Raw genomic sequence first — 23,005 nt, 5'->3', positions numbered from 1 at the left:
CTGGCATTGCAACTCTCTTTAGTGCAAACTGGTTCTGGTAATGCTGTCTGCAAAATACATTTGCTGGAAAATATATTTGCAATATGGCTACCCTGTTGGATATAAGTAGGAGAAAGGAACAATTTCTGCTGAGTTCTGTCCAAAAGACTCTCCCCTGTTACTTAGAGTCCCTATGCCCCCTCACCCCATAGATACTTTTCTGTTTTCCCAACCATCAGTTATCTCCTTAACTGACACAGTTACAGTTAAAACTTGTCCCCTTGCAGTTTTGCTGGTGCTTTACTCTATTTCATACAGGTTATAAAAGTGATTGTTCTGATACCTGAACGCTGAGTGCGAGCCCGCAGAGATGAACCCGTTAAGATGAAGCTGATCAACTAGCTGAATGAGCGAGAGGTCCAGCTTGGGATGGCCGATAAGATGTCCTGGCCTTCCGAGTACAAGGACAGTGCCTGGATCTTCCTGGGAGGACTTCCTTATGAACTGACTGAAGGGGACATCATCTGTGTGTTCTCACAATATGGGAGATTGTTAACATCAATCTCATGCGGGATAAGAAGACTGGGAAATCCAAAGGATTCTGTTTCCTCTGCTATGAAGGCCAGAGGAGCACAATTCTGGCCATTGACAATTTTAATGGGATCAAGATCAAAGGAAGAACTATCCGAGTGGATCATGTGTCTAACTATTGGACTGCTAAGGACTCAGAAGAAATGGATAATGTGACCAAAGAGCTCCAAGAGAAGGGCTGTAGGGCTTGTACTCCCTCACCAAGTTTGTCTGAGCTCTGAAAATGAAAAACCAACAAAAAAGCACAAAAATGACAAAAAGGAAAAAAAAAGAAAGAAAAAGAGAAAATTGGCCGGGAGGTACAGGCAGAGCAACCATCCTCTTTCATCACCCAGAAGCAAGACAGTGAAAGAAAAGGATGACCCTGGCCCTGAGTAGCACAGCAGCAAGAACTCAGAGAGAGCTCAGAAGTCAGAGCCCAGGGAGGGGACGAAGCTCCCTAAGGCCAGGACTGCCTACTCTGGTGGAGCAGAGGACCTAGAGAGGGACCTGAAGAAAGAGAAACCCAAGCATGAGCACAAGTCCTCAAGCGGGAGGGAGGCAAGAGAAGAAAAGACCAGGAATAGGGACAGAGGGCGGAGCTCAGACACACATTCTAGCCAGTACAATGGGTGTTCTGAAGGGCGTAGTCATAGAAGTAAAAGTAGGAGCCGAATTTAAGTTCTTTGTAGATTCTGGATATTAGCCTTTTGTCAGATGGATAGACTGCAAAAATTTTCTCCCATTCTGTAGGGTGCCTGTTCACTCTGATGATGGTTTCCTTTGCTGTGCAGAAGCTCTTTAGTTTAATTAGATCCCATTTGTCAGTTTTGGCTTTTGTTGCCATTGCTTTTGCTGTTTTAGTCAAGAAGTCTTTGCCCATGCCTATATCCTGAATGGTATTGCCTAGGTTTTCTTCTAGGGTTTTTACAATTTTAGGTCTTATGTTTAAGTCTTTAATCCATCTTGAGTTAATTTTTGTATAAGGTGTAAGGAAGGGATCCAGTTTCAGTTTTCTGCATATGGCTAGCCAGTATTCCCAACACCATTTATTAAATAGGGAATCTTTTCCCCATTGCTCTTTTTTGTCAGGTTTGTCAAAGATCAGATGGTTGTAGGTGTGTGGTGTTATTTCTGAGGCCTCTGTTCTGTTCCATTGGTCTACATATCTGTTTTGGTACCAGTACCATGCTATTTTGGTTACTGTAGCCTTGTAGTATAGTTTGAAGTCAGGTAGCATGATGCCTCCAGCTTTGTTCTTTTTGCTTAGGATTGTCTTGGCTATACGGGCACTTTTTTGGTTCCATGTGAAATTTAAAGTAGTTTTTCTAATTCTGTAAAGAAAGTCAATGTTGGCTTGATGGGGATAGCACTGAATCTATAAATTACTTTGGGCAGTATGGCCATTTTCACGATATTGACTCTTCCTATCCATGAGCATGGAATATTTTTCCATTTGTTTGTACCCTCTCTTATTTCCTTGAGCAGTGGTTTGTAGTTCTCCTTGAAGAGGTCCTTCACATCCCTTGTAATTTGTATTCCTAGGTATTTTATTCTCTTTGTAGCAATTGCTAATGGGAATTCACTCATGATTTGGCTCTCTGTTTGACTATTATTGGTGTATAGGAATGCCTGTGATTTTTGCACATTGATTTTGTATCCTGAGACTTTGCTGAAGTTGCTTATCAGCTTAAGGAGATTTTGGGCTGAGACGATGGGGTTTTCTACATATACAATCATGTCATCTGCAAACAGAGACACTTTGACTTCCTCTCTTCCTATTTGAATACCTTTATTTCTTTCTCTTGCCTGATTGCCCTGGCCAGAACTTCCAATATAATGTTGAATAGGAGTGGTGAGAGAGGGTATCCTTGTCTTGTGCTGGTTTTCAAAGGGAATGCTTCCAGTTTTTGCCCACTCAGTAAGCAAATTTACAAGAAAAAAACAACCCCATCAAAACATGGGGGGAAGGATATGAACAGACACTTCTAAAAATAAGACATTTATGCAGTCAACAAACATATGAAAAAAAGCTCATCATCACTGGTCATTAGACAAATGCAAATCAAAACCACAATGAGATATCATCTCATGCCAATTTGAATGGTGATCATTAAAAAGTCAGGAAACAACAGATGCTGGAGAGGATGTGGAGAAATAGGAATGCTTTTACACTGTTGGTGGGAGTGTAAATTAGTTCAACCATTGTGGAAGACAGTGTGGCGATTCCTCAAGGATCTAGAAGCAGAAATACCATTTGACTGAGCAATCCCATTACTGGGTATATACCCAAAGGACTATAAATCATTCTACTATAAAAACACACGGACACGTATGTTTATTGCAGCACTGTTCGCAATAGCAAAGATGTGGAACCAACCCAAATGGCCATCAATGATAGACTGGATAAAGAAAATGTGGCACATACACACCATGGAATACTATGCAGCCATAAAAAAGATGAGTTCATGTCCTTTGCATGGACATGGATGAAGCTGGAAACCATCATTCTCAGCAAACTAACACAAGAACAGAAAACCAAACACCACATGTTCTCACTCATAAGTGGGAGTTGAACAATGAGAACACATGCACACAGGGAGGGGAACGTCACACACTGGGGCCTGTCGGGGGGTGGGGGGCTAGGGGAGGGATAGCATTAGGAGAAATACCTAATGTAGATGACAGGTTGATGGGTACAGCAAACCACCATGGCACATGTGTACCTGTGTAACAAACCCGCACGTTCTGCACATGTACCTCAGAACTTAAAGTATAATAATTTTTTTTTTAAAGACATAGGAGCCGAGATAAATCCCATACGCATAAAAGGGCCCGGCGCTCCCGGGAGCGGGAGTCTTCGAATCCCAGTGACAGTAGGCATCACTGAAGACTGCTCAGCTGCTCAGCAGATTTGGAAATAATTTTTTTTTTTAATGCAGTCAAATTTAGTTGGGTTGTTACTATTTTTGTATGTAAAACTTCTGGGGCTGCGCTTTTAATCCCTTGAGTATTAGAGTCATTGGGAGGGCTGCAGTTTCAACAGCTAGATATCCTGGATATTTTTCACACCATCCATTGTCCCTGTACCAGAATATGTGTCCTGAATTTTGGTTCATAAATATGGCTCTTGAGCCCATAGACCCCAGTTGAAGATGGAATTTTCAGGAAAGGGAAAATAAGAGATAATTCTATAATTCTAGTCTTTGTTTTCAATGTTTAGAGCCCAGCATCATGGGACCTTTCCAGTTACTAGGTTTGGACAGCTTGATGTGAATGAATGGAGTAGGATTTTTAAGATCAACCGGCCCCATGCCCAAACCCTACTGTTTAAAAAAATTGTTAATGTCTTTTCTTTTTCATTACAACTTTTTTGTTTGGAAAAAAAAAAGTAATTGTAACTTTTGTACCCCAGTGGAATTAAAGAACTTTCAGTGTCATCTTTAATACCCTTTGTCTACTCTTCCTACAGAGATTTTGTTTAGGGAAGATGTTCACCTGAATTTACTTCTAGTTATGAGTCAGCCAATCTAAGCCACAGAAACATCTTAAATATTGAGAATGGAGGTCCCTAATGCTTTGTTGTCTGTAACTTTTGTTTTCTTTTTCTCCTGGTGGAAATAGAGTAGGGGGCGATGGAGGTTAAGGAAATCACAGCCAAGGCTGTCAAAGGCCCATTAGGTGAAATCTAAGACAAGTCTGACACTATACTTTCCTTCAAACACTTAGGCTGTGGATATACCCCTTACGCCATTTGATTTTATGTTAAAACATCTGAATTGCTTTATTGGTTAAAGAAGATTTTCATGGAATTGTTAATTATTTATTTTAATGGACTGCTGTATACCGAGTGTGTGCCCTTAGTTTGAGGAAATCAGGAAATCCATCATCTTGATACAATTTGGATTTGTAAAATATTTTCTTCCTTTCTTTTATTTCCAAACAGAAATGCCGCTATTTAAGAGCAAACTGTTGCTTTGTCAAAGCCCATATTCTGTTACTCATTGTTATTTATACAGACTCTAATAAAACATAATGCTACCAATCAAAGGTGATAGATACAAAGCATTGTTTTGTCTTCTGGCATTATGGATTATGCTAATGGCCATCTGCCCATAATTGATATTTTGTTCTTCAGTCATAGAAAAAGAAACATAATCAACTATAAAAGACTATTTTGTTGTGAATAAATGCTTACGCAATTGTCTTTTATTCTCCATTATGTTTTTTCATAATTTCCTAGTTAATTATTTAGTAGTATAATACTTTTATAGCAATAGAACTGTCATTGCATTCCAAAAAGGGATTTGAAATATATTGTATACACACGGTGATGTCATCCCTAATATCCTCATGCAGCTGGGAAAAACAAATCAACTCAATGACATTTAACACATATTTGGGCTGATTTTTTGTTTGTTTTTCTACATGTTGGAGGATAACTCATACTTTAGTTTTCTGTAGAGTAAGAATTATATATAAAAAAAATCAATCCAGAAAAATATAGACTTAATGGTTATGGTGGATAACCAATTAAGCCAAGTCTCCTTGGATTTTGTATATACATTCCTAAATTAAAGGAAAATTCATTTTCTATAAAGAATTTGTCGGCAACTCCACTCTCCATTACAATAAAAGACTCCCTTTTGCAGGTGTGCCTGAAAGTCGTCGTGGACATACGAAGTCAAAACAAAACATTCATGGTGTGTGTGAAGAGAACGCCACTAAATACTACTAAATGCTAGAAGCAAACACAAAAGAAGTTAAAGATGTGGAACTTGCCCTGGAAGAATTTATGATTCAGCTGGGAGCTGTACTCTACAACTTAGGAACATTTATAAGCAAGACATCCAGGGTGAATTGATAGAGGTTGTAAGTGCTGAAAAGTAAGGATTCATGTGATAGAACTGCCAGCAAAAATTGCTCACTATTTTTAAAGGTCTAATGTCACTAAGAAGACAAATTAAATCTTTTCTGAGATCTCTGGAATCTGCATGCATAGAGTAAGTAGATGTCATTTGAAGACGGTAACAAAAAAGCTCTACATTGATAACTGAAATGTCATCACTGGGGATTTATGTCTTTGAATTAGGCACTTCCTTCCCCATGAATTAGGTATGATTAGTATCTCAGAGAGGCTAAGTAGTGAAATGCACCTATATCCATTTATACTGGTGAGGTAAATTCCTATGTATAGAGTATACGTGAACATGATCTACCTCAGCATTCATGCTTGTCTGTATATAATTCAAAGATGTATTATAGATGTTTTTCTTCTCAAAAAAAAGTTTTAAAAAACTAAATTTGAAGTAATTTTTATCCATCTTTTGCTTGTATTTATGACACTTTTCAACTTATTCTACTCTCAACAAATGTATTCAGGAGGAGTCTGTAAAGTTCCGAACGTCTATCAATACCCATGACACCATTCCCACGATTTTCTCTTTATAAATAGGAACCGCATGAGTCCAATATGCTGACCACAACTAACCAGGGATTAGGGCCAGCTATATAGAGAACAAGAACTAAAGCAATCTAATCATCTCTCTCGGGGAATTTTAATTTGGAGATATAGAAAAGAGCAGAAACAGAATGAGACAAAACAAGAAGTAGGAGAATGAGGCAGTAGAATCCAGGATTATTCAGAAGCTGTCACATGAGAGGAGACTACAAAGAAGTCAGTGGGCAATAATCAAAATGGAACAGAAGAAGCAGATAAACAGAAATGCTGAGTCAGGAATGTGGTAGAGTTGCTAGAATAGGGAGCAATTAACATATGTTGGTGAGGGGATAGGAGTAAAACTGGGTTTCTTCTTGGAGAATCTCTCCTGTCCTCCACTTGTCTGTGTATCTTTCCAATGAACACTTTTGAACTTGAACTCAGTCAACCTGAACACAACTCTGTTCCTTGCACACTGAAAGATCCCAATAACACAGTGTCTCATCTAAATTTGAGAACCTCCTGCTGAATTCCATTCCAAATTTCTTCTCCCTGCTTCTGTCTCTCCTATAAAAAAAAGTTCCCAAGTCGCCGGGCGCAGTGGCTCACGCCTGTAATCCCAGCACTTTGGAAGGCCGAGGCGGGCGGATCACCTGAGGTCGGGAGGTCGAGAGCAGCCTGACCAACATGGAAAAACCCCCTCTCTACTAAAAGTACAAAATTAGCCAGCTGTGGTGGCGCATATTTGTAATCCCAGCTACTCGAAAGGCTGAGACAGGAGAATCGCTTTAACCTAGAGGAGGAGGCTGTGGTGAGCCGAGATCGCGCCACTGCACTCCAGCCTGGGCAACAAAAGCAAAAACTTCATCTCAAAAAAAAAAAAAAAAAAAGTTCCCAAGTCAAGACTCCATTTCCTTTTGTTTGTAAGTACAAAGAAAGAATGGGTGCTTGCTTAAGAAGGCCTTTGTCTATCAGAGGATACTAGCACTGGTTTGCAAAAGTTGTCTACTTACTGTCTTCTATTCTTCCCCTTCCATTTCTTCTTGATCTCATTCCAATTAGGCTTTTGACTCTACCATTCCACCACAACTACTTTTATGTATGCCAGGAATCATCTTCACACTGTTAAATCCAGTGTCAAATCCTCCATCCTCATCTTATTTAACATATAGCAGCATTTGAAATAGTTGATGACTCCCTTTTTCCCAAAAACTTCCTTCATTTGGCTGCTGACATTATACTTCCAATTTTCCTTCCACCCCACTGGCCACTCCTTCTCAGTCTTCCTTCCTAGTTCAATCTCATCTGCCCAGACTCGTAATGTTGTCATGCCACAGGGCTTAGTCTTCGAACCCTTTTAAAAATCTACACTCACTTTCTAGGTGATGCCATGCAGCCTTAGGCCTTCACAATCTATTAGCTGATGATTTCCCAATTTTTGCACTCGTTCTAAGCTATCCTCTCTACTTCAAACTCATATATTTAATTGCCAAATCAAGATCTCCATTTGGCTAAGTATCGCAATACTATTAGGTACCCAACTGAATTCCCAATTTTTTCTTCTTCTCATAATTTTCTGTTCCTTTTAAGTTCTGAGTTAATGTTAATTCCATCCTTCTAGTTGCTCAACTCAAAATTTCTGGAGTCACCCTTGATTTCTCCCTCCTCTCAATCTTAAAACCATCCAGAAATGCTCTGAGTAATATCTTTAACATATATACAGAATCTCTCCACTTCTCACCCACTCCCATTGCTACAAACTCGATTCAAGACACATATTCTCCTGTCTTGATTATTTTAAGAGTTTCCCTGTTTACAAACCTGGTCCCATAAATCTGTTCTTGACACATCAACCAGGGTGCTAAGAGTTTCCCTGTTTACAAACTTGGCCTCATAGGTCTGTTCTTGACACATCAACCAGGGTGATCTTGTTGAAACAGAAATCAGATCTTGGCATTCCTCTGCTAAAACATAATTTTTGGCTTGAGATCTCACTCAGAGTGATAGCATTTAAAACTTGCCACCTGGCAGGGTGCAGTGGCTCATGCCTGTAATCCCAGCACTTTGGGATGCCGAGGTGGGTGGAACACTTGAGGTCAGGGGTTTGAGACCAGCCTGGCCAACGTGGTGAAACACCGTCTCTACTGAAAATACAAAACAAACAAAGAAACAAACAAAAAAAAAACCAAATAGCTGGGCATGGTGGCGCGCATCTGTAGTCCCAGCTACTACGAAGGCTGAGGCAGGAGAATTGCTTGAACCCGGGAGGCAGAGGTTGCAGTGAACCAAGACCATGCCATTGCACTCCAGCCTGGGTGACAGAGTGAGACTCTGTCTCAAAAAAAAAATGCCACCTTTTCTTTCCATCTGACACTGCCCATTTAATTCTCCCTATTGCCCTCCCCTGCTTTTTTTTTTCTCTGTAACACTTTGACTCTTCTAAAATACTATTTGTTTTACGTATATATATTATTTATTGCCTGATTCTGCTCATGAGACTATACATTTTTTTCTTTCTTCTGCGTGACTCAAATATATAAAATAAGTATTTGCTAAGTGAATTAGTTAAGTCACTGACGTGCCCTAACACTAGAACAAGAAGGAGTCACCTGAATACAAATAAAAAGGCAAAAATATTAGGAATCTGTATTAGTCCATTTTCACACTGCTATAAAGATACTATCTGAGACTAGGTAATTTATAAATAAAATAAGTTTAATGACTCACAGATCCACATGGCTGGGGAGGCCTCAGGAAACTTAGAATCATGGTAGAAGGCAAAGGGGAAGCAAGACTCGTCTTACATGGCGGCAGGAGAGAGAAAGAGAGAGCAAACGTGGAAGTGCCACACTTTAAAGCCACCAACTTCCATGAGAACTCACGCACTATCATGAGAACAGCATGGGGGAAAATGTCCGCATGATTCAATCACTTCCCACAAGGTCCCTTCCTTGACACGTGGGGATTACAATTTGAGATGAGATTTGGCTGGGGACACACAGCCAGACCATATCAAAAACCTTCCCTATATCCCGTCACAAGCTAGCTGAGTCTTTGTTAATTGCCCCTTCAATGTATTTTCACAGCAAGCTGTGAATACTCTATCAGAACACTTTTTGTACTATTATAACCATCTGTTTATTTGTCAGTATTTTAAACTATTGACAGTGGGCTCCTATGTGGCATGGATGGTTTAATATTTACTTATGCTTTGAATTGATTGAGCATAGAACCATCTAAAAATAAGTATTTAGTACAGTTTGCTGAATATATGGATAACTCCGTAAATACGGGTTCTTGTGAGTCCTGGAGACTGCCTTACCCACACATTGTCAGTGTTGACATTGTCTTCTTCTTGGAAGAATTAGAAGTCTTTCTCAGCTATGTATTTAGGATAAGTCCTTTTCCTTATCTAGTTCAGATTCCTCACCAGAAACCTCTATTGGCTTACTCCAAAGAGGTGGGCTAAACAAAGCTGACAAAGCCACAGTGAGTGGTGGCTTTCTTATTCCCCTAGAAAGACTGGGTGAGACTTAAAGCTCCCAAGATTCCTGTCCCAGAATGAATGAAGCATCAGAAAATAAACAACCGTTGAGTGTAAAAAATTGTATCTTCAGTCTCAGCACACATAAAGACACCCCTCACTCTGAGGTATTATCTTGCCCTTTGGAAAAACAGACAAGAAGTACAAGCTATCTCTGCTTATATTTGATGGCTTTTCTCAGGTAAATACAATTTGAGCTCTGAAACAGCAGATATTTCCCATCTTTGTTCAAAGAGACCCACTGCTCCCTTCTCTTAGTCTACTCTCTCCCTCCAAAGTTACACTGTGTTAGACATGGCTCAGGCGTGGTTAAAATGTTGTTTTTACCATTAGATGAAGCAGTGTAAAATTAATTTCGTTATTCGGCTGGTTTCAAAAATACCTTCCTTTGCTGGCTGTGATGGCATCCTTACAGATGTCCCTGTCAACCCGTTGACTAAATTGTCTCAGTAACTGGTACTAGGGAATGTGATGCTTTATGGATTTGAAATAAAGCTATGAAAAAATATAAATTGTCAGGGTGATTTTGTTGTTGTTTGTTTTTGTTTTCCAGCCAGGCCTATTTCTTCTAAGACAAGGTTTAGCATCTCCTCTTTCTTTGCTTTTTTTTTCCTTTTCCTTTTTGATAGACCTTAAAGGAAATATGCCAAGGCAGCTGCAGTGTGAAACCAATAGGGAAAAGGCTTATGTCCAATCATTCCTCAACCCTGAAAAATCACACATTCTCCATTTCTAAACAATGAACAGATGGGTCCGGGAATGCAAGAGAGTAGAATGTAGTAGAGGGGTATGTTGTAGACAGTAGCAGGTTGTTTCATCTACTTTCCACCCTTTGACAATTCCAATGTGTTAGGAGTATTCAAAACTTGACCTATTATCAACCAACCCCCTAATAATCAGTTAGCACCTTAATTATCAGCTAACTGGTAACTAATATTAGTGTTATCAGTGGAACTTTTGGCATAGATTACATGGTAGTCAGCATTTAAACATTTTCCTGAGGAAATTCTGGTCATTTCCTTGTGAAAAGCACATTTTACATTTATAAAATAATCCCGCAGCAGAGTGTCAGGTGAAACATCATTCTTGATATCATTTTCTATTAAAAATCCATGTAAATAGTAAGCACTCAATAAATGCTTTGTGAATTAAGTCTGAGCCCACACTCAGACCTAAGACAGTGGCAATCCATTCAAAGAAAAAAAAATAGAGACTCAATAAATGGTCAGGAAGCTAGGCTGGATTGTCCCATTCCCAATCCAATCTTCCTCCCACTAAGCAACTTGCTGTCATGACGTAGGAATTATATTAAATACTCTGATTCTCAAGCCTGGAATTCTGTAGGACAGTAAACTGGAAGGAGCCTAGTGATAGTTGGTATCTAGATGCTAAATGTAATTTATATTTTTACTTTTTGCATTTTTATGAGGCAGAAAATAAAAGTACACAGTTTGAAGACAAACTGAGCAATCATCTACCAGTTAAACAAAAGGTTAACTTATTTTCGTGCCAAATTCAGGATTCTAATTATACTCAACTATAATCATTGTTCTATTCATTCTACTTTAATGTCTTGAGAGCTGCTCAAAAGTAGGGACAATATTCCATTCTCAGTCCATGTGGATAGCACTCCGGCCCAAGGAAGCTGCTCTCTAAGAACCGAACTAATTAATAAACTGTTATTAATAAAAGAAATGGCTTAATTGCAGTAAAGGGCCATTCGCACACACAGTGGAGCGCACACACGCACACACACACACACACAATTTAAGATTAGTCATTGGCTGGGCGAGGTTGCTCACACCTGTAACCCCAGCACTTTGGGAGGCCAAGGCGTGAGAATCATCTAAGAACAGCAGTTTGAAACCAGCCTGGCCAACATGGTGAAACCCCGTCTATACTAAAAATACAAAAATTAGCCCAGGGTGGTGGCAGGTGCCTATAATCCCAGCTACTGGGGAGGCTGAGGCAGGAGAATATCTTGAACCCAGGAGGCAGAGGTTGCAGTGAGCCGAGATTGTGTCACTGCACTGCAGCCTGGGCAACAGAGTGAGGCTTCGACTCAAAAAACAAACAAACAAAAAAAGCAGGGGTTACAGTCCTAGTCTCTGATAAAACAGACTTTCAACCAACAAAGATCAAAAAAGACAAAGAAGGGCATTACATAATGGTAAAGGGATCAATTCAACAAGAAGAGCTAACTATATATGCACCCAATACAGGAGCACCCAGATTCATAAAGCAAGTTCTTAGAGACCTACAAAGAGACTTAGACTCCCGCATAATAATTGTGGGAGACTATAAGACCCCATTGTCAATATTAGACAGATCGATGAGACAGAGAATTAACAAGGATAATCAGGACTTGAACTCAGCTCTGGACCAAGCGGACCCAAGAGATATCTACAGAACTCTCCACCCCAAGTCAACAGAATATACATTCTTCTCAGCACCACATCGAACTTATTCTAAAATTGACCACATAATTGGAAGTAAAACACTCCTCAGCAAATGCAAAAGAACGGAAATCATAACAAACAGTCTTTCAGACCACAGTGCAATCAAATTAGAACTCAGGATTAAGAAACTCACTCAAAACCACACAACTACATGGAAACTGAACAACCTGCTCCTGAACGACTACTAGGTAAGTAACAAAATTAAGACAGAAATAAATAAGTTCTTTGAAACCAATGAGAACAAAGACACAACGTACCAGAATCTCTGGGACACAGCTAAAGCAGTGTTTAGAGGGAAATTTACAGCACTAAATGCCCAAAGAAGAAAGCGGGAAAGATCTAAAATCGACACCCTAACATCACGATTAAAAGAACTAGAGAAGCAAGAGCAAACGAATTCAAAAGCCAGCAGAAGACAAGAAATAACTAAGATCAGAGTAGAACTGAAGGAGATAGAGACATGAAAACCCTTCAAAAAAATCAATGAATCCAGGATCTGGTTTTTTCAAAAGATTAATAGATAGACCGCTGGCCAGAATAATAAAGAAGAAAAGAGAGAAGAATCAAATAGACACAATAAAAAAAATGATAAAGGGGGCTGGGCATGGTGGCTCATGTCTGTAATCCCAGCATTTTGGGAGGCTGAGGTGGGCAGAACACCAGAGGTCAGGAGTTCAAGACCAACCTGGCCAAAATGGTGAAACTCTATCTCTACTAAAAACACAAAACTTAGCCAGGCATGTTGGCAGGTGCCTGTAATCCCAGATACTTGGGAGGCTGAGGCAGGAGAATCACTTGAACCTGGGAGGTGGAGGTTACGGTGAGCCAAGATTATGCCACTGCACTCCAGCCTGGATGACAGAGCAAGACTCCGTCACACACACACACACACAAAAAAACTGATAAAGGGGATATCACCACTGTTCCCACAGAAATACAAACTACCCTCAGAGAATACTATAAACATCTCTACAAAAATGAACTAGAAAATCTAGAAGAAATGGATAAATTCCTGGACACATACACCCTCACAAGACTAAACAAGGAAGAAGTTGAAACCCTGAATAAACCAATAACAAGTTCTGAAATTGAGGCAGTAATTAATAGTCTACCAAGCAAAAAAAGCTCCGGACCAGATGGACTCACAGCCGAATTCTACCAGAGGTACAAAGAGGAGCTGGTACCATTCCTTCTGAAACTATTCCAAACCATAGAAAAAGAGGGGCTCCTCCCTAACTCATTTCATAAGGGCAGCATCATCCTGATACCAAAACCTGGTAGAGATACAGCAAAAAAAGAAAATTTTAGGCCAACATTCCTGATGAACATTGATGCGAAAATCCTCAATAAAATACTGGCAAACTGAATCTACCAGCACATCAAAAAGCTTATCCACCACGATCAAGTCAGCTTCATCCCTGGGATGCAAGGCTGGTTCAACATACGCAAATCAATAAACGTAATCCATCACATAAACAGAACCAATGACAAAAACCACGATTATCACAATAGATATAGAAAAGGCCTTTGATAAAATTCAACACCCCTTCAAAATAAAAACTCTCAAAGGAACGTATCTCAAAATAATAAGAGCTATTTATGATAAATCTAAAGCCAATAACATACTGAATGGGCAAAAGCTGGAAGCATTCCCTGTGAAAACTGGCACAAGACAAGGAAGCCCTCTCTCTCCACTCCTATTCAACATAGTATTTCAAGTTCTGGCCAACGCAATCAGGCAAGAGAAAGAAATAAAGGTATTCAAATAGGAAGAGAGGAAATCAAATTGTCTCTATTTGCAGATGATATGATTGTATATTTAGAAAACCCCATCATCTCAGCCCAAAATCTCCTTAAGCTGATAAGCAACTTCAGCAAAGTCTCAGGATACAAAATCAATGTGCAAAAATCACAAGCATTCCTATACACCAATAATAGACAAACAGAGAACCAAATCATGAGTGAACTCCCATTCACAATTGCTACAAAGAGAATAAAACACCTAGGAATACAACTTACAACGGATGTGAAGGACCTCTTCAAGGAGAACTACAAACCACTGCTCAAGGAAATAACGAGGACATAAACAAATGGAAAAACATTCCATGCTTATGGATAGGAAGAATCAATATTGAGAAAATGGCCATACTGCCCAAAGTAATTTATAGATGCAATGCTATCCCCATCAAGCTACCACTGACTTTCTTCACAGAATTAGAAAAAACTACTTTAAATTTCATATGGAACCAAAAAAGAGCCCGTATAGCCAAGACAATCCTAAGCAAAAAGAACAAATCTGGAGGCATCATGCTACCTGACTGCGAACTATATACACTACAAGGCTACAGTAACCAAAATAGCATGGTACTGGTACCAAAACAGATATGTAGACCAATGGAACAGAACAGAGCCCTCAGAAATAATGCCACACATCTACAACCATCTGATCTTTGACAAACCTGACAAAAACAAGCAATGAGGAAAGGATTCCCTATTTAATAAATGGTGATGGGAAAACTGGCTAGCTATACGCAGAAAGCTGAAACTGGATCCCTTCCTTACACCTTATACAAAAATTAACTCAAGATGGATTAAAGACTTAAATGTAAGACCTGAAATCATAAAAACCCTAGAAGAAAACCTAGGCAATACCATTCAGGATATAGGCATGGGCAAAGACTTCATGACTAAAACACCAAAAGCAATGGCAACAAAAGCCAAAATTGACAAATGGGATCTAATTAAACTAAGGAGCTTCTGCATAGCAAAATAAACTATCATCAGTGAACAGGCAACCTACAAAATGGATGAAAATTTTTGCAATCTATCCATCTGACAAAGGGCTAATATCCAGAATCTACAAGGAACTTAAACAAATTCACAAGAAAAGAAAACGAACAACCCCATCAAAAAGTGGGTGAAGGATATGAACAGACACTTCTCAAAAGAAGATATTTATGCGGCCAACAAACATGAAAAAAAGCTCATCATCACTGGTCATTAGAGAATTGGAAATCAAAACCACAATTAGATAACCTCTCATGCCAGGTAGAATGGCAATCATTAAAAAGTCAGGAAACAACAGATGCTGGAGAGGATGTGCAGAAATAGGAACACTTTTACACTGTTGGTGGGAGTGTAAATTAGTTTAACCATTGTGGAAGACAGTGTGGCTACTCCTCAAGGATCTAGAACCAGAAATATCATTTGACTCAGCAATCCCATTACTGGGTATATACCCAAAGGACAATAAATCATTCTACTATAAAGACACATGCACATATGTGTTTATTGCGGCACTATTCACAATAGCAAAGACTTGGGACCAACCCAAATTCCCATCGATGATAGGCTGGATAAAGAAAATGTGGCACATATACACCATGGAATACTATGCAGTCATAAAAAAGGATGAATTCTTGTCCTTTGCAGGGACATCGATGAAGCTGGAAACCATCACTTGCAGCAAACTAACACAGGAACAAAACCAACCACTGCATGTTCTCACTCATAAGCGGGAGTTGAACAATGAGAACATATGGACAAGGGAGGGGAACATCACACACCAGGGCCTATTGGGGGTTGGGAGCTAGGAGAGGGATAGCATTAGGAGAAATACCTAATGTAGATGACGGGTTGATGGGTGCAGCAAACCACCATGGCAGGTGTATACGTATGTAACAAACCTGCATGTTCTGCACATGTATCCCAGAACTTAAAGCATAATTTAAAAAATAAAAATAAAAAATAAGCAATTCATACTTGTTTAAATTAAATGTAAATTTCTTTAAATTTCTATATAACATGTCAGAAGCATGATACCATCTTTAAATGACTGTACTATATATTACTTTAAGTGTTTGTGAATTCCCATGTCATGGAGAAATAAATTATGAAATATAAATATGCTGTCATATTTTTTTGCAATAATGAAAATTTATCAAATGCACTGTATTACACCATTTGAATGTGGCATATAAAATCTATGGTTTATTAGTTAATTTAAATATTGCATTAACAATGTCTTATTCTATAAAATTTAACACAATCTTATTTGCAACTTCAATTGCCACAGCTCCCACTGAAAACAGAGACTGCCACAGATTGACCCACAGGTACTGGACTTTTCTCCACAATCGCCATTACCAGCTGAGTGTGCCATGTTCTTTCTTCCAGGAAAATCACAGCTCAGCAAGACTGGTGCAGTATTCTTAAGAAGACCTTCCTGTTCCTAACACAGTATCCGTATCTAAAAGCAATAAGGTCATCATTCTCAATCAAAAAAAGATGAATTATTTATGAACCTTAGAAATCATGAGTGGGATAAATAAGGATGATAAAAGGAAAGAGTATCTTTCTTCTCAACAGAATTAAAAATTTAAAAAATCAGACTATTCTTAGTTAAATAAACAGCATATGGATAGTGTCATGAGTAGCCTGCTTATTCATTCTTAATCCCTTATCAATCTCTTATTTCTATGGATTAGCTTCTTAGCACAGCTCATTTATGCAGAAGAACCTTGTCCAAATAAGGGAGAGAAATACTCTTGAAATGTTTGGCAGGCCACGAGTGCAGAATATTTGAAAGAAAATGTCATGTCGTGTCCACCTGGGTATATTTACATGTCTTTTCTTGATTTGTGAACCAAACAGTGTAGACTCCACTTGTCTTCAGTGGCTGTTTGAAGAATTTAAAAGAGTGAGACACCACTAGATCTCTGTGCCATCAGACAACCTAGGGTATTGGTTGAGACAGGTAAGCCTGAGTGTATGCTGAAAGGTATTCACTAGAGGATAGATGGGAGTGAGTTTCAGAAAACAGACTGATCTTGACAGTGAGCCTCTCTCCTACAGAAATCATTCATTGTGGGTAACTTTGGGAAGACAATGAGTTTTTATGTAAAGAAGGATGTTTTTGCTTTGGTTTTTGTTTTGTTTTGTTTTTGTTTTGTTTTGTTTTAGTTCTTGTAGTAAACTGATGGCAGGGAGAATGCTGGAACCCTTGTCAAGTCACTGATAGAAGGGGCTAACTGACCATACAAGCAATTGGTTTAGTGATATAATGTGCCAGAAAAGCTACACAGCTGAGCTGACATCTCCAGAATGAAACAATCATCATTCCCACAGATCAGCATACAGCTGCTTTTCTGGCTTAGGTAGGGTCACGAATTTCATTATCTTTTATTTATTTTAAACTTCATTTTATTTTCATGACATTGGAAAGATAAATATGATTCATACAGCTTGATGTTGTAGCTCAGGTGAGGCTATGGAATAGTAGCTGGCTTGCTGAGTCAATTAAGCCATAATTAATCACTTATTGACTGCAGAAACATACCAAGTTTATTTAAAGTTTGGTGACGGCAGTAGGGTATGTGTGTACAAATGTGTGTATGCGTCTGTAAAGTGTCTTCTCTGGTCTCCAGAAACCTAGAGATGAAATTGTGTTCCTGAAAATAGCCTGATTAAAATGCACTCTTTCCTGAACTCTTGTGTTTGTCTCATTGGTTTCCCACATCCACTTTTACTTATACTCATATCAGCCTGAGCAATTGGAGCCATTGGCCTGGAACACAAATCTGATTATGACATTCCACTGTTTAAACTCTCCAATGGCTTCAATTTTGTTGGAAAATAAAACTAAATTCTTTATGATGACATGAAATGACCATCACCATTGGCACTTGTCATAGCTTCCTTTACGCACCCTCACATAACCAAAAGATAAACTACACTGGACTGTTCCCAGAAAACAGCATAGGATGTTTAATTCCAAGATTTTGAACATTCTCTTTTATTGCCTAGAATGCTGCTACCACCACACTCCATGAAGTCTTAACTCCAGTTTTAGCCTGGAGAAGCGTGAGTCTACTTTGAAAGACAGATACCCAAAATAGACAATTAGTCTTCTGCAGCAAAGCAGCAGATAAAGAGAATTGAAAATACCCTTGCAATGAACACCTAGTTAGTGCTGAACTAGATATAAAAAAAAATTCTTTCATGTACTTAGTTGAGATCGTAATTTCTGGTGTCCGAAATTAAGAAAAAACTGCTAAGTAAGAAGTATGTGAGTTAATATTAATGCTGTAACTATTACAGGGATAAGAATGATAAGGGGTTGTGGGTATCAGTAATATAAGAATTGGAGCTTTTGACCTCCATCTGAGAACAGATTAGGCCTTTGGCTTATGGAGGAAAATAATTTGAAGTAAAATCCTGGCTTAAAGACAGGAACCTTGAAGGTCTGCATCTTTGGCTAAATGATGAGGTATGGGGGAATAAAAGAAATGACAAATTAAGATTCCTAACAATCCAGGGATACAACAAGTGAGAAATTTTGTGTTTTCATGTCTCTGGGTAGGAAAAAACCATCAAAATATCTCTTCTAAAAATTCAAAGCTCTAGGTCTGTGCCACATGTGGATATGAAACTACACTCCACCTGTGTGATGCAGGAAACCTCAAGCCAAGAAATTGGCATAAAATTGGAAATAAACTGCCTTTATCCCTGGACATTGGCAAACATGAAATCATCCTGAAAGAATTTGCCTCCAGTCCAGATGACTCACAGCTTCCTGAAACTACTCGTAGACATATAATAGTGAAACCGCAGACCAACAACAGGGGAACAATCCTTTCTTTTTTTTTTATTATACTTTAAGTTTTAGGGTACATGTGCACAATGTGCAGGTTAGTTACATATGTATACATGTGCCATGTTGGTGTGTTGCACCCAGTAACTCGTCATTTAACATTAGGTATATCTCCATTTAGGGAACAATCCCAAGAGCTACCAAGGGAGGGAGAAGTTTACCTAACAAGAAGTAATATACCATTACATGGGTGTAAGTTTCTCAAAAGCAGTAAAAGAAGCCAAAAGACAATGAAATCATTACTTCAGGCAATGGAAGAAAGTAATTGCAAACCTAGCAATCTGTAACTGACTGATTATAATATAAAAATGAACATACATTCAGATAAAGAAAGACTGAGAGGTCACCAGATTATAGATTTTGCTATAATGTTAATGGAACTACTATATAAAAATAAAAATTACACTCAGAGGAAGGACTGAGATGTAACAAGCAATGGTGAAAAAGAAGCTGATAAATACGTGGGTAATTTAAGCGTGAGCTACATAAAACAATAACTGTAGCTTAACTTTAGATGGGCATAAAATGAAATGGAATTAAAATACTAGACATCTAAGAAGGGAAGAGCATGATCTCTGTAAAAAGTGATCTAAGAACTTTATTGTGCAAAAGGGGAGTAGAGGCACTGATAAGTTTAGAGTTTAAGTCACTTCTTTAAAATCTCAAAATTGATGACTAAAACATTAGAAATAAAATGTGAAAAAAAGGAAAACAGAAATGAATGAAATGTATTATTTATATGCTAATGGAGGAAAATGTAACAAAGATGAGCAGATTAGTAAATAGAATGCAAGAAAGGAGGGAGGTAAACTGAAGCAAAGAGAGAATCTAGAAAGAAATGCAAAAAGAAAATGGTACAAATATATTGAAATATATCTGTCATCACAATAAATGTAAATGTCCTTAATTGTCAGTTAAAATCAATGGTCTTATATTGCATATAAAACATGTAGCCATATGTTGTTTATAAGAGAGATGATTAAAATGTAAAGACCTTGAGACGTTTAAGATAAAGGAATGGAAGAAATCAAATCAGGATTAATGTGCCATGGGTATATTAATATCAATATTAAGCAAAACAGAATTTGGACAAAAGAGCATTTTTAGTTATATGATAATGCTAAAATGTATACTAAAGAGATATTAGTGGGAATTTATAAGCACCTAACACATAACATCAAAACATGTAAAACCAAAAATATTAGAATTATAAAGAGAAAAATCATAAATATATGATCATGGTGGAAGATTTTAATATCTCTTGCTCAGAAACTAATGAATCAATCAGTAATATATATAAAGACTATAAAATATTTGTATATCAAAATTAGCAAGCTTTATTTAATGGACATATAGAATCTCACACGTAGCAATTAGATAATAAAACTTTTTTTTAAAGCACCAATGGGGCTTTATTAAAAAATTAACCACATTTTTTGTGGCACATAAACACCATGGAATATTATGCAGCCATAAAAAAGGATGCGTTCATGTCCTTTGCACAGACATGGATGAAGCTGGAAACCATCATTCTCAGCAAACTAACACAAGAACAGAAAACCAAACACCGCATGCTCTCACTCATACGTGGGAGCTGAACAATGAGAACACATGGACACAGGAAGGGGAACATCACACACCGGGGCCTGTCAGGGGGTGGGGGACTAGGGGAGGGATAGCATTAGGAGAAATACCTAATGTAGATGACAGGTTGATGGGTGCAGCAAACCACCATGGCACGTGTATACCTATGTAAGCAACCTGCACGTTCTGCACATGTATCCCAGAACTTAAGGTATAATTAAAAAAAATAATTTTAATCCACAAAGAAAATCTTAACAAATACCAATCAATATCATATGGACTATCCATATGGTTTGAGATGAAATGAAATAACAGAAATAAAAAGCTAAAAGTAAACGAATTCCTTGCTACTTAGAAAGATTAAAATATATTTATAATAACTTATGGAACAAAGAGAAAGCCATAATAGAAATTAAATCATATTTTGAAATGAATGACAATGAAAACATTTCGTATCAACAGTTGTGATACACAGCCAAAGCAGTAATGACAGGGAAAGGTTTAGACCCAACTGCATGCATCAGAAAAGATGAAAAGCTTAAAACGAGGGAGCCAAATGTGCTACACAAAAACCTAAAACAAAGAATAGCAGCACAAAAGCAAATAAAGTAGAAAAGGAGCATGTAAATATAAAAACCGAAGTAAAGAAAAAACAAAGAAATAATAGGAGCAATAATACAAAATGTATGTTTTTTTAAAAAAAGTCAAATAGATAAAAACTCTAGAAATAAAGATTAAAAGGGTAAACAAAAGAGCCAAATAAACAATATTATAAGTGAAAGTATGAACGTAACTGCAAATATACTTATAAAATTGTAAAAGTATAAAGGAATATTATGAACAACTTTCTGCCAGTATACACTTAAACATGTATAAGATGGACAATTTCCTAGCAAAACTTCTCAGAAGTGTGTCACAAAAACACTGAAAACCTGAATAAACTTATAACCAGTAAATATATTAAATCAGTAGATAAAAATCTGCCTGTGAAAATATGTCAACACGCACACACATAAACATATATGCACATATCCAGGAAATTTTCTAGTCAAGTTCTATCAAACCTTTAAGGAAGAGAGACCCCCGTATCATACAAAGTGTTCTTGGGGCCCAGCTTCAGTGTGATTGAAAAGCATCTTGGAAAGTTACGATGTGCAGTAGCCAAGGATGAGAACCACTGATCTGGACCTACCCCTTCCTTTTGTAGCTGAGAAAGGTGAGACTTAGCCAGGTAAAGTGATTCAGCTCACGGAGCCAGTTATGTTCCTTGAATTGCAGGTGATATTTTTATTGGCACGGGAAGATCTCGTGAAAATCTCACTCGGACATTTTTCTCATACTGACCTGTAAATCTTACACTTTTCATACCTTTTCTCTTTTGGGAATGGTTATCAGTAGTAGAAAGTTGTGTTTTTGATGAGCCCATGATAGGAAGTAACACGTGGTTACTGAGCGCCATTTCACTTTGGAGCAGTTTTGAAATTGAAATCAAATTTTTCAGGAGGAGTAAAGCAGCAGAAAACAAATTTCCCACTTGACCAGCTCAACATTAGGTTTTCACAACACAGAAAACGAAATAGAAGTATTTCCTACTTTTTTTTTTTTTTTTTTTTTGAGACAGAATCTCACTCTGTCGCCCAGGCTAGAGTGCAGTGGCGCAATCTCGGCTCACTGAAACCTCTGCCTCCCGGGTTCAAGCAATTCTCCTGCCTCAGCCTCTGAGGTAACTGGGATTACAGGCACATGCCACCACGTCTAGCTAATTTTTGTATTTTTAGTAGAGACGGGGTTTCGCCATGTTGGCCAGGATGGTCTCGAACTCCCCACCTCAGATGATCCGCTCGCCTCGGCCTCCCAATGTGCTGGGATTACAGGTGTGAGCCACCATGCCCGGCCCCTTCTGTGTTTCTTATACTTAATCTCAAGAAAAGGCTATCCCCAGTTTCTTCCTGGCTAAAGAACAAACAACGAGAAAAAAACTAACTTCTTGTTAATTTTGGCCAAGTTGTGAAAAATTAGGATTTTCAAAATGATTTTACTAAAGCTAGAGGGAAAGCAAAATGAAAACAAACTAAAAGAAAGGGAGGATCAGAAAAATAGTCATATCTCAACTGCAGTTTTCTAACCTGAGGAGATACCGATATGGTAAGAAGGTCCCCATGCATAATAAGAACCCTGCCCAGAAAAGATCCCCATTGCATTCAGAAGGTCTTTTCATACAGAACTTGAATCAGCTGAATTCGATCAAGGGTGATCAGAGTGTTGATGGCCCAGCTCCAAGTGCATCGAGCAAACCTACACTTTTCCTGGTACATAGTAGCAAGATCATAAAGCACTAAAACTCAAAACCATCCTCCAACCACCTTCCCTTTGTCCTGTGGTTATCTCCTCACAAGTGCCTACAACATCTTACTCTTTGTCAATACTTTCACCTTTTACTTTTGTCAATGGAACAAGTCTACAACCTCCAGGCCTTAGAATTAGTGGCCTCCAAGGTCCATCCATGAGATAATGAGGTAAGATGTTTCCAAATCATTTCAATAATCTGAGAGCACTTCTTCATCAGAACTCTGGCAAAACTCAGTGCTAACTTCAGTGACTTTGTTTTCACTTCTTACTAATGTTCTAGTCAAATCATAAAGGTCCTTTTGCCATTGGGGTGTTCAAATGAGATAGCAGGTCTCATCACAACAGTAGCAACACACAGGTTTTGTCTTGAAACTGCCTATCAAAAATGGGCTTCCATAGAGTGCTACTATATTTTCAGAGGTAGGCAG

At 38.3% G+C, this 23,005-nt stretch overlaps 1 pseudogene; it reads left to right on the top strand.

Annotated features, from left to right (window-relative positions):
- Positions 1–363: 363 nt before the first annotated feature.
- Positions 364–1,255, top strand: LOC739999 (RNA-binding motif protein, X-linked 2-like; annotated as a pseudogene).
- The last annotated feature ends 21,750 nt before the right edge of the window (positions 1,256–23,005 follow it).

The sequence above is a fragment of the Pan troglodytes genome, chromosome X (genome assembly GCF_028858775.2).
Source record: "Pan troglodytes isolate AG18354 chromosome X, NHGRI_mPanTro3-v2.0_pri, whole genome shotgun sequence".
Classification (NCBI taxonomy): Eukaryota; Metazoa; Chordata; class Mammalia; order Primates; family Hominidae; genus Pan; species Pan troglodytes.
This window is presented reverse-complemented; position numbering and strand designations above follow the sequence as displayed.